This window comes from Tamandua tetradactyla, chromosome 11 (assembly GCF_023851605.1).
Source record: "Tamandua tetradactyla isolate mTamTet1 chromosome 11, mTamTet1.pri, whole genome shotgun sequence".
Taxonomy (NCBI): Eukaryota; Metazoa; Chordata; class Mammalia; order Pilosa; family Myrmecophagidae; genus Tamandua; species Tamandua tetradactyla.
Genome location: NC_135337.1, coordinates 88,555,271 through 88,565,615, shown reverse-complemented (window position 1 = coordinate 88,565,615; position 10,345 = coordinate 88,555,271).

Here is a 10,345-nt window from a genome sequence, read left to right as displayed (position 1 = left end):
TTATATTTTGTTTGTTTGTTTGTTTTTTACATGGGCTGGGGCCGGGAATCGAACCGAGGTCCTCCGGCATGGCAGGCAAGCACTCTTGCCCGCTGAGCCACCGCGGCCCGCCCAGTTAAGCTATTTTTAAGAAGAATTTTGAGAATGTACCAGCTCGTTTTTACCAGTAAGCTTGTATAAATTTAGGGAGAACATAACATAAACAGAATAAAATTGCATTTGTCCAATTCAAAAATTCATCATAAAATTCCTTCTATTGGAGATGGAAAAGCCTCTTTGTTTTCATACTATTTTAAAATGACAAACAACTTTAAAAATACATTGACTATTAAGCTCCCGAAAATATACCACAATTGTTTAATTTGTCCCAAGTTTAAATCCAGGAAAACTTTTCCATAAGTCTCAAAGACATTTCATTTTATTTACTGAAAATTTGGGCATTGGATTTTATTCAGTTGCTCCTATCCCAAGGCTATTTATATTTCACTAATGATTTGTTTACCACAGTTACCATCGCAAAGGCATTCCTGAAAAAAATTATAATTTTTTAACAAACAGCCTATTTTACGACGCTTCTTCTATACTTACCATTTCTAAACTCCAGGCCCATAGAAAGAATGCTCAACCACACCTTCCCAATTTTTCATAGCTTCCCCCATAGCTGCCTTAGGTGGCTAAATCCTGGGGGCAGGGGATGATGAGACAGAAAGAATGAGGCCTGGCCTGTGGATTTTGTATTTTAAAGCTTTAGATGAGGGCTGGGAGATTTGAGACTTCCTACACCCTCATATTCAGTATTTCCAATGATTTGATCTTTTTCACTTGAGGCAGTGACCCGGACAATTGGAAAAGGTGTTTGTCTTTTCCAGAGGCAGCTCTCTGGAAGCCTCCTGCTGCCTTAGGGAAATTCCAGGGCTGATTTCTTTCCAATGTCCAGGGTTTTTTTTTTTTACTAGTAATTGCAAAACTAAGACTTTGGACTCTGCTGCCCAGAGGGGTTTTTTTTTCCCTTCTGGGACACACACACACACATATATAATGTACTTATTCATTTTTAAGCTATTCAAATAAAGTTCTTTAAGATTTCTTTTTGTTAATTTGCTATTACCACCTGGAGGTCTGAGGATATACACTGAACAGAGAGACAGGCACAAACAGAAAGTCATTGACACATAAACACAGAAATACTTTTGACTGGGACAAAGAAAGGATTGAATGAACATCCTCTCATCCCATTTCTGCCCTTTTGCAGAACAATTTTTGAGCCATTCCCAGGCCATTTCTCCCCTGATTTAAAATCATAGTGAGACCAAATTGTATTACAGTAATAAACCGTTTTCTCATAGGCTCATAACTAAAATCTTTCCAATTTTTCAATATAGCCCCAAAGTTCCCGTTTTAAGGAATTTCTGTAATCAGTAACCAGTTAGGAACCCTCAACTAATACAAATGCAGGAAGACACCAACTAACACATTTAAAGACACTTAACATTTACTATATATTTAAGTAACACACCCATTAATAACTAGACGGAAACCCCCAACTAACCATTAAATGCTTAGCACACCAATTAACAATTAAACAAGCATTAAACACTTAACATGCTTAGATAACACACCAGCTAACAGTTACACGGGCCTACTGAATTTCACTGAACGCCAGTGAATTGTTGGATTACTTACTTTCTAGGAGTATACTCAACAGACAAACTCACGTCAGGGTTTTCAAGCCCGGACCACTTATTTTACCCAGAAAAGTGAAAGTGTAGCGGTCAGAGTAAGGGCGCTGGTTCTGGAAACGGGACCCACCGTACTAATGCCCCTTCCCCTTTTACCTCCATGACCCCGGTCAGATGTCCCGACTTAGGAACTGGAAACGGTTTCTCTCTTTGAAACTTTTTAAGGCGCGGCAAGTCTGGAGTGCCGGCAGAAGCGAGAAAAAACCCTGATTGCCAAGTTTCTGGACTTAGCAGCTGTAAAAGGCTTGGCTACTGCACTCACCTCGGCTGCCAGGGCCCCAGAACCTCGGGCCTCGGGCCTTTTTGCTTCTTATGACATTTTGGTCCCCACGCCCCCACTCTGTCCCCCACAGTCACCAACTGATACTGCACAAAGGCAGTGAATTCTCTGCCTGGTGCACGCAAATGACCTATTCCTGAGACCTCGGGATTCAATGAGAGGGTTGGTGAAAAGCAAGAGAGCAGGTGGCCTGTTGGCCCCCAAATCTGTCTCCCCGAATCGCAGTGATTCTGCTAGTTTTATAGTATCAAAAGATGGGCAGGGGGCGGGCCACGGTGGCTCAGCAGGCAAGGATGCTTGCCTGCCATGCCAGAGGACCCGGGTTCGATTCCCGGTGCCTGCCCATGTTAAAAAAAAAAAAAAAAAAAAAAAAGATGGACAGGTTTCAGGGCAGTGAGAGCGGTGGCCCCAGATGATGTGATTAGAGGGACTCTATTGAGCATACGTGGATCGATTCCACGCTTAGTCACAGGATGCGTGTAAGAAAAAGGAGGCTTAATATGATGATGGGCCTGAGTTTTAGTATTATAATGAGATAAAGGTAATTTACAGATTCAGGTCCAAGCTACTGTGCATGTCAGGTGGGCCCGTTTTGGTTAGTTCCAGCTTGTGTCATCATGATAACTCGGCTACCCAAGTCCCTTTGTTAATAAACATTAGGGGCTGTCTTGAGTGATCCCAAGAGTCCAAAGTTGAAGAACCGGATAAAACAGGTAGAAGTGAGGGTCAGTCACAAGGTTTTTACAATCACGCAGGGGCGCAAGATAAGGGCTAAACAGTCATTATCAGAGATGAAGCTGATTGGGTCACAGTTCAAAGATTTCAGGAATTTCCCTCTGTCTGCTCCAATATACGAGAAAGCAAAAAGGAATATCTGCACAATGGTTCAGCAACCATTGTCATCCCTTAAATCCTAACCGCTCGGTTATGGGGGCGGGGATGTGGGGATGTTCTGTTAAGGTGGTGGCCGGTTGCAGGCCCAGAGCTGGGGGGTTGGGGAGGCAAGTGGGGTCCCTGGGTCTCCCATTTAAGGGGCTGCTCTGTCTCAAGACCCAGCTGAAAAGCCACAGCCTCCCCAAGTCCAGTTCTGGTTGGAGAGGACTGCTGGTTTTGCTGAAAGAAAGAGTGAAAAGGGGAAAGAGAGAAAGAGAAAGAAAGAGAGGGAAGGAAAGAAGAAAGAAAAGAAGGAAGGAAGAAGGAAAAGAAGAAAGAATGGAAAAAAGAAGTAGAGACAGAAAGAAAAAAAGGAAAAAGAAAAGAAAGGAAGGGAAGGGGAAAGAAAAAGGTAAAAAGGGAAAGGAAGGAAATGAAAACAGAGAGATATTAGCAAGGTGTTTAAAGATGTCTGATACAGCCACCATAAACTCAGATATTGCAATCATTTAGCCATTATTGGGCACCAGCTGTGCGCAGAGAACTGTTCCAGGTGCAGAGCCAATGCACTAAAGAGAGGGGAACCGTGAGGAATGGGTTCTGGAAATGGGGAGATTCACACTGTCTTAGAAAGAGGTAAGTGCCTGGGGAAAAAAAAAAGAAAAAAGCAGAGCAGGTTAAAGGGGATGAAAAGAAAGTATGGGGAGGATGCAATTTTAAAGGGGGTCAGAGTAGGTCGCAATGAGAACGGTGACATTTGAGCAAAGGCTTGAAGGAGGTGAGGGAGGGGCCGTGAAGTTATTGGCGTGGGGGGAGGATTCCAGGCAGAGGGCACAGCACGTGCAAAGGCCCTGAGCAAGGGGGGAGAGTGGGGCAGAGAAGGTCGGGCTGTGCCTGGTGGGCCGAGGGGAGGACTTGGGCTTTTGCTCCCAGTGAGGTGGGAGCCATGGAGGGTTCTAGGGAGAGGAGGGACGTGGCCTGACTCAGGTGCCCACAGGCGCTCCCTGGCGTCTGTGTGGGGAACAGATGATAGGGGGCAGAGGCAGGACCCGGGGACCATGCTGGGGGTGACGGCACTGTTTCGCAGAGTGATAATGGGTGCGGGGGCAGAAATCACCCCGAGTTCAGGCCCTACCCTAGCATAGTAGTTCCGTGGACCTCCAGATGTGCTGCCAGCTGTGTGATTCCAGGTGGTCCCACCCCTACTCTTGCCTCAGTTTCCCCACCTGTGCTGTGACCCGGGGGTCTTCCTGCTTCATGATTCTAAGGATTAGATTTCAGGCTCAGAGCTTCCGATCCCAACTTAAGTCCTCGCCAGCCTTGGACACAACCTCGAAGGTGGGGTTCAGTATATATGGGGGGAGTGGGGGGGGGTTTCTGTGCAGGAGGAGACGCCGTGGAAAGTTCTGCCCTCTGGGGGCTCAGTGAAGGCCAACGCAGATGTGGGGGGCCAGGACAGAGGAACTTGAACAAAGCTGGTGCAGCATTGGTGTCCCAGAATCACACGGCCTTGGGGGCCCAGAGAACTGGGTCTGAGTCCCTTTGGTAGTGTCCATGCTGTGTGCCCTTCAACCACCCCCTTGACTTCTCTGTGCCTCTGCCTTCTCCTGTGACAGGGACACACAGGCAGGGCTCTGGCTAGGGGACAGCTGCCCACGGACAGCAGCTGTTCGAGCCGGGCAGTGTCTACACTTTGCTGGGTGTAAATATTTTGAATATCTTCCCCTGACTACACTGCCTGGCGCACACCAGCTGGATCTCGTTGTCTCTCCTGCCTTACCTCCCACCTCTCTCCTCTTTGCTCATAGGACTCCAGCCACCCGGGCCTCCTTGCTTTCCCAGCTCCAACCTCAGGACCTTTACACATGCTGTTCTCGCTGCCTGGACCCGCTCTTGCCCCAAATATCCCCAAGCTCCCCCACCCCGCCTCCTTCTGGTCCTGGCTTAGATGTCACCTCTTCAGTGAGGCTTTCCCCAGCCACTCTATTTAGTTCCACCAGCCCCTCCCCACCCCCAGTGTCCCTTCCTCCTTGGTTTCCCTGCTTTGTTTTGCCATAGTCCATATTTTCCTCCTGAATGCACTTACTTCTCTGCCTCTTGGTGCCCTCCCATCCTGGAATGTCAGCCCCACAGGGTGGAGGTTTGGCTCTGGCTCGTTCCTGGCTGCACCATCCCCCCACCCCCACCCCAACTCTCTCCTCCCCTACTGCACACACCTGCAACAGGACCTGGCACAGTGTTTGTTGAGTGAATGTGTGATGTTAAATTTGTTAAATGACGAGAGAGCCATGGCCATCCCTGCTCCAAGCTGTTGAAAGAGCCCACAGGTAGAAGGGGTCTGGGGTGGAGCTTGGGGGTCTCTGCCCATGGCCCCCTCAGTTGTTTTTTGATGTCTGGGGACCTCTTTCTTTTCTTCCAAAGCCTTACTGTCCAGCCCCCTTTCTGGACTTTCTTTAAAGTAGCCTTGAGGATGAACTGTGGGTGTGCAGAGAAGGCTAGAGGAGACCTATTTTCAGCCACACCCAGACCCCAAGCTCATGGACAGAGCCTTTGGAGACAGGGCTTTTGTTTTTTTAACTTACAATATTTCCCTTAGAGTACTTGTAGGTTTACAAAAAAATCATGCAAAAAGTTCAGAGGTAGAGAAAGTTATTTTTATTCCAGTCCCTGGCTTCTTTCCAGGGATGGCTGTGATGGTGGGTGCCGTCTCTATGGACCCTGGAAACCTGTGACACAGGGGGGCCTGGCTGGGGAAACTGAGGCAGGGCCAGAGGGTGCACCCAGGCACCCAGCCCCAGCCCTTTTCCTCCCCTGCCCCACCCCTGCAAGTCCAGGGCTGAGCTCCAGGACTCCCCTTGCAGCACCCTCCGGAGGCCGGACCCAGCTCCACGGGGGGGCAGTGGCATCCCCCAGCAGCCTTTGCAGAATGGGGAAGAGGCCACAGCGGTGAGAACGTGACGGAAACCTCACCAGCGAGCAGTGTGTTCCCAACACAGCCCACAAAGTTTCCTGTTGGTCCCTGCCAAACCCCTCCCTTACCACACACCCCCAGCCTCTCCCCCTCCTGGATCAGCGGAGCTTTCCCTGCTCCAGCCATTGCACCACCTCTCTTTCCTCCACTTTCTTTGACCACTTCTCACCATAAACAATTCTCTCATTAAATTTTTTTTTAAAACCTCAGATTCATAGACTCAATTACACATAATTCTTGTTGTCATAAAGGATCTATCATATTTTTAAAATATGCGTTTCCCACGCATCGATAAAGAAGATGTGACCTGACTCCCCTACCCCACTTTTTTTTTTTCAAAGTTTTAATTCACATGCTCCTAGGTTATTGAAACCACACTTGCTCGGCTATCTTTGGATCAGATTTCTGGAGAGGATGCTTTTGTTTATGCCTCTGGGGCCTCGCTTTCTTGTTTCCTCAAGCATCTGCTCAAGCTTTTGCCATGTGATGCAGCAGACCGTGGCTTGAGAGCATTTGCCCTCGACTACATCTTTAAAAAATAAGACAAGAATGTGTTCTGACGGCCCAGCCATCTTGTGGTACATGCCTGGAGTCCTTTTTTCACAGCTGTATAGTATTCCTGTCCTTTGTTCCCATCAACTGTGCCCACTGCTTTAGGGTTTTCCTTCAAGTCTTAATGCCCACCGTATTTACATCCCACCTTAAAGGATAGCTGCGCTTGCTCCTTTCAAACCACTTATCCTTGATTTCCCCTTTACTCCCCTGAACCACAGCCATTGCCCCGGGAGGGGTTGAAGGGGGAACTTCCAGGCACACCTCTCCTGCAGAAGCCCTTTCTGTTCTAGCCACCCCCTGTTTGACTGCTGGGGCAGCTGCTTATAAATGATCTATTAATAGTTCAGCCCCCACCCCCTGCCCCACGTCACCGGCCCCCAGGCGGGTAACCAGTTAGCTCAGCTGGTGAAGGGAAAAAGGAAGTGGGGTTGCCAGGCGCTGAGGTTTGTTGGGGGTTCAGGGGTATCCTGCCAGCTTCCTGAATTGCTCTGTTTCCTAGAACCCGAGAACACTGGGGTAACAGCTCAACCCCTTCTCTTACCGCAGTGCATTGTAGGGGTGAAGGAGGTAGAGGGACAGGGTGCAGGGACCCCGAAAACAAACATGCACCCTTCTCCTAGTTCCTGCAACCCCTCAAATGTGGGAGTGACCGCCTAGCGAACTGGAGACCGGTGTAGCCTCCTGTTTCCCGGGTGGGCACGATTTGGCATCTCTGCCGTGTCTCTCTGTACCCTCACCCAAGGGTACACATCACCCGGGAGGCCTCCCACTGCCCCCCAATCCTAACCTCAAGGAGATCGAGGGGGCAGGGCGGTCTGGGGAGGGGCCTGGGGAGCTGGCCTGGGAAACACACGCTCCGTGTCCCCGCCCCACTCTGGCCCCAGGCAGCCTGGCTTCTATATTTAGGAGGCTTGCTCAGCAAAGCCAGGGAACTATAAATATGGCCCCGAGCAGTGCCTGCCTCCAGACTCCCCAAACGGGGCTGGAATGAGCAGTGGGGGAGGAGGTTCAGGGGGTGACAGCTGGTGGGCTCTGTAGATGAGGCGGGGCTGGGGGGAAATCCAGGTGGCCTTCCTGCAGGAGGAGACAAAGGCCCATTGTCAGGCCAGCCCAGGGTAGGGGGGTCAGCGCAGGCCAGAGGCCTCCCAACCCTTTCCCTGGTGCTTCCTGGTGCAGGGACAGCTGTCTGGGCTCACAATTGCCAGGCCGCCCTCCTGGAGCCGGCAGCCCGGCTCATCTGTGCAGGGAACGGTCCAGCCCCTTCCTCTGCCATTGTCTCCCAGCCAGGGGACTTCCTGTTATGCCCCTCCGAGAGGACCCAAGCTGACCCCTGCCCCAGCGTGGGCTTGCATGGCCGTGGGTGGCCCTAAAAGAGGGGGCTAGGACCTCGGTGTCCCCTGGGAGACGGGACAGTGGAGAGAAGGTTCCCAGGCCTTGGGGTTGTCTTAACACCCCGATACCCCAGTGCTATTGTTCATTGAATGTCTTCTCCAAGCCACGCCCTCACGATACATCAACTCGCTTGGGGTCCGCCCTAGAGGCTGGAGAGTTGCTGACCGTTTCCTAGATGGGGAACTGAGGCCCTGAGGGGTTCCCCCCCGCCTGCTCCGCAGCCGAGTCCACTTTTCCTGGAAGGAGAGGAAGCAGGGTCTGCCCAGGCCCTCCGAGATGGGACAGGCCGTGCTCGGTGACAGGAGCCGAGCCAAGCTGTTTGGCCGCTCTGGGCCTCGGTTTCCCCATCTGTTAAATGGAAGTCATACTGCCCGCCTCGCGGGGTCTGGAAGGCGACGTGAGTGCGGTTGCTGTGATGTGCTTCGAAGAAGGCGCTGGCCGAGCGTCATCCTCGAATGTCGCCACATATTGCCATTCTATTGTTGCAGCGCTAATAATAATATATCAATAATAATATAAAATAAATACAGATAGAAAATATGCGATGAATATATAATACTACATATTACAGTTTTATACCGAGGCCAGATCAGGAAGCTCAGAGGAGAGGCTGTTGGGGGTTTGTGGGGGGACAGGGTAGCAGGAACGGTGCCAGTGGGGGGGCACTGGGGGGCATCACTAATTCACTTAATTAGCAGAAAAGTCAGTGAACCAGAGGGGCTAAATTCCTCACCTCAGGGACTGCCATTCTGGCGGCGGCGGCGGGGGTGGGGCGCATTGGAAAGGGAGGCACAAGGAGCAAACAAGGGAAGTAGCTAAATTACATGGTGGGTGGATGGCGAGAAGGGCTGCAGAGAATAAATAAAGTGGGGAAGGGGCAGTGGTGGTCAGGGTGTCAAAAATGACACTTTAGATAAGGAGGAGCTCTCAGGGGGTGTATGAGCAAAAACCTGAAGGGGGCGAGGGAGGGAATCACGAGGCTACCCAGGAAAGAGCTTCCCAGACAGAGGGAACAGGCCATGCAAAGGCCCCAAGGCAGAACTGTGCCTGGTGTTTTCCTCTAGGTGAGGGGGAGTCTGGGAGGAGTTAAGAGGCAGGGAAGGAATGGGGCAGGTTGGTGGCAGAAAGGTCTTTGACTTTTGCTCCAAGTCAAGTGGGAGCCATAGAGGGTTCTGGGGAGAGGAGGGACATGTCCTGACTCAGGTGCTCACAGGCGCCCTCTGGCTGCTGCAGGGGAAACAGACCTTGGGATCCAGGGTGGGAGCCCCGGGGGGGCCCAGGGAGGAGGTGACTCCCCTGATTCCGGTGGGAGATGGTGGTGGCTGGACCAGGTGGAAGCCGAGAAGGGTTGAGAAATGGGCGGATTTGGGGTGTCCGTTGAAGGCCGAGCCACAGGACTTGCTGACGGCCAGTTTATGGGGGTGAAATAGGGATATCCCTGTCCTTCCTTCCCCAGGATTGAAGCAATTATTTTGAATTCCTTTCCCTGTTCCATCTCCACCTTGTTCTTTGAGGTTAATGGGTAAGCATTTAGTGTGTCTTTAGCAGATAGGGAAACTGAGGCTCAAGGAGGCTAGACCTGCTTTGAGGGCCTCAGACCCAACCCCAGGGGGAGAAAGCACAGAGGGGAGTGGAAACAGCTCTGGGGCAGCACCCTGACCCCCCAGCCCCCAGCTTCTCTGGGCACAGCTGTCTGACCTGCCTGTCTGCAGGAAAAAGGACACCAAGTCTTGGGGTTTCCGGCTTTCTGGGAAAAAAGCCAAAAATCCACTCGGTCCTAGTCTCTCTGCCTCCCCTCCAGCCTCCTCCCAAGTCCACTCCCTTCCTCCCTGGCCCTGGCTCCCCTAAAGGCTCAGGCAGGAGCGTGGGACTCAGACCCCAATTCTCTGTGCCCAGGTCAGGGGGCAGTAGATTTGCTTCCTGGAGCTGCCCTAGCAAAGCACCACAAACCAGGCAGCTTAAAACAGCAGAAATGTAGGCTCAGAGTTCTAGAAACCAGGAGTTGATAATCGAAGCATCGGCAGGGCCGTGGCCCCCTCCCCACCCCCCAAAACCTTTAGGGGAGGCTCTGCTGTGGCCTCTCCGAGTTTCTGTTGAGTGCTGGCAACTTTTGGTCTCCCTTGGTTTATAGAGGCTACTTTCCAATATTCTAGCATCCATGGCCACCTTCTGTCTGTCTGTCCCCATGTACAAATTTCCTCTTCTTATATGGACACCAGTCCTATTGGATTAGGGCCCACCTTAGTTGACTATGACCTCATCTTAGCGAATTCCATCTGTAACGACCTTATTTCCAAATAAGGTTCCATTCTGAGGTAGTGGGGTTAGGATTTCAATATATCTTTGGGGGTGGGAACACGATTCAAGCCAGAATAGGCAGGAAGGGGTTAATCCAGGGAATTGGGCTGGGGTAGGGGGGAGCTTTTAACCACCCCAGGATGTCACTTCTAAGACTCTGGGCCCTGGAGATTTATTTTCCCAGGACCGCTGACCTCCCCTTTGCTTAATATGATCTTTTCCATTCATCTTTCTTTT